The sequence below is a fragment of the Arachis ipaensis genome, chromosome B03 (assembly GCF_000816755.2).
Source record: "Arachis ipaensis cultivar K30076 chromosome B03, Araip1.1, whole genome shotgun sequence".
Lineage (NCBI taxonomy): Eukaryota > Viridiplantae > Streptophyta > Magnoliopsida > Fabales > Fabaceae > Arachis > Arachis ipaensis.
This window is the reverse complement of record NC_029787.2, coordinates 64,841,522-64,844,009: the sequence shown is the minus strand read 5'-3', so window position 1 is coordinate 64,844,009 and position 2,488 is coordinate 64,841,522.

The following is a 2,488-nucleotide window of genomic DNA, read 5'->3' as shown; positions in this document are numbered from 1 at the left end:
GTTTTTTAAATATCAATAATAATTTTCCTTTTTCAACATTCTTTCAAGAGCCAACATTCTAAAATTTCAACTTCAAATATGCACTGTTTATTCATACATTCAGAAAACAAGAGCAATGCCACCACATCAAGATAATTGAACTATTCTTATTTTAAACTTGAAATTCATGTATCTCTCAATTCTTTTCAATGCAAATGATCATGTAACAAGAACAAGAGAACAGACAACATAACATAACAGAAAATACAAAAATAACAAGAAAAGGAGATAAAGAGAATGAATCCACTTTTAATGGTGGTGGCTAGTACTCCTCCTCGAGGATCCAATGTGGTGCTTGATCTCTTTAATGTCACTCCTTTGCCTTTGTTCTTCCCTCATAGCCTTTTGATATTCTCTAATGGATCTTTGGTCTTCTCTTATTTCATTGAGGGTGGTGGAATGCTCTTGATGCTCCACCCTCAATTGCTCCATGTCAGTGCTTAGTTCTCCAAGAGAAGTCTGCCATTGATCCCAATAGCTTTGAGGAGGAAAATATATCCCTTGAGGCATCTCAGGGATCTCAAGTTGTGGCGGTTGCACAGGTTCTTGTGCATGCTCTCTTGTTTGCTCCATCCTTTTCTTAGTGATGGGCTTGTCCTCCCCAATAGAGATATCTGCTTCTATGACAATTCCAGCTGAATTGCATAGATGACAGATGAGGTGTGGGAATGTCATCCTTGCATTGGTGGAAGGCTACTCAGCTATCTTGTACAGTTCTTGAGAAATCACCTCACGTACTTCCACCTCACTTCCAATCATGATACAATGGATCATGATGGCTCTGTTAATGGTCACTTCTGACTGGTTGCTAGTGGGGATGATAGAGCTTTGGATGAATTCCAACCATCCTCTAGCTATGGGCTTGAGGTCAAGCCTTCTTAGTTGAATGGGCTTAAATTGGGAATCCCTTTTTTACTATGCTTCTTCCACATAGATGTCTGAGAGTACTTGAGCTAATCATTGATCAAAGTTGACTCTTCTAGTGTAAGGATGAGGATCACCTTGCATCAGAGGCATGTTGAACGCCAACCTCACACTTTCCGGGCTGAAATCTAGAATTTTCTCTCGTACCATCGTACTCCAATTCTTTGGATTTGGGTTCACACTAATGTCATGGTTTTTAGTAACCCATGCATTAATATAGAACTCTTGCACCATTAGAATCCCAACATCTTGAATGAGATTGGTTAGGACTTCCCAAACTCTTCTCTGGATCTCTCTTCAGATTTCTGGATACTTATTCTTCTTGAGCTTGAAAGGGGCCTCAGGGATCACTTTCTTCTGTGCCACTACTTCATAGAAGTGGTTTTGGTGGGCTTTGGTGATGAATCTCTCCATCTTTTAAGATTCAGAGGTGACGGCTACTGCCTTTTGATGAGGGAAAATCGATTCCACACAAACTAACCAGCAAGTGTATCAGGTTGCATCAAGTAGTAAAACTCACAAAAGTGAGGTCGATCCCACAGGGACTAATGGATTAAGCAATTTTAGTATGGTGATGAATTTAGTTAAGCGAATATTTGTTGATTTGAGTGGAAATTGAATGACAGCAAGTAAATTACATGAATCTAAACTGCAGAATATAAATTGATAGAAAAGTAAATGACAGGAAGCTTAAATGACTGAAACTTAAAGTGCAAGAAATTAAAAGTACTAAAACTTAAATTGCAAGAAGTGTAAATAACTGAATCTTAAAGAGCAAGGAATTTAAATTTTCAGAAGCTAAATTACAAGGAAACTTAAATTGCATGAATAATAAAAGCATTTGGGTGTTGGGAATCAAAACAGAAGTAACCAATTGTAGATTAAAGTCAATTCAAGAGATCTGAATTGAAGAAAATCAAAGAAAGTGATTCATCAGGGATTCGAGATACTGTAATCCTTCATGAATCAATTGGGTCTCAACTCCTTTCTCAATCATATGAGTAGATCTATGGCGGATTGAAATTGATTGGATCCCAATTCCTTGGCAATCCAATCTCTTTAATCACATTCAATCTTGCCAATTCCTTTATCAAATTTTTATGAGAAGAGGTTAAGTGTAAATCTCTCATCCATAAGCCACACTAACTCTCAAGATATCAATTCCTCCCAAATGGTGTTGATCAAGAGAGTAGTGAAGGATAGAGCTCCAATTCCAATGCATGTGATTCCCCTTTCGAGGCTCACACAAGAACTCAATTGAATTCAACCTCCTTCCGAAGTGAGGAATTCAAAATCAAAAAAGAAGATATCCAATAGCTACAAAAATAAATTGAGAAGAAGAAGAATTTCATTGATTCATTTGAATTACAATAGAGCTCCTCTCCCTAATGAAATTGGGGTTTAGTTCATCATTGCTCTAGTACCAAAACAGAAAAGACAAATTGCAGAAGTAGAAAAAAAAATGAAGAACAAAAAGTAAAATGAAAAGCAGATCTCCAATTCTAATGAAATCCTAAAAAGAACT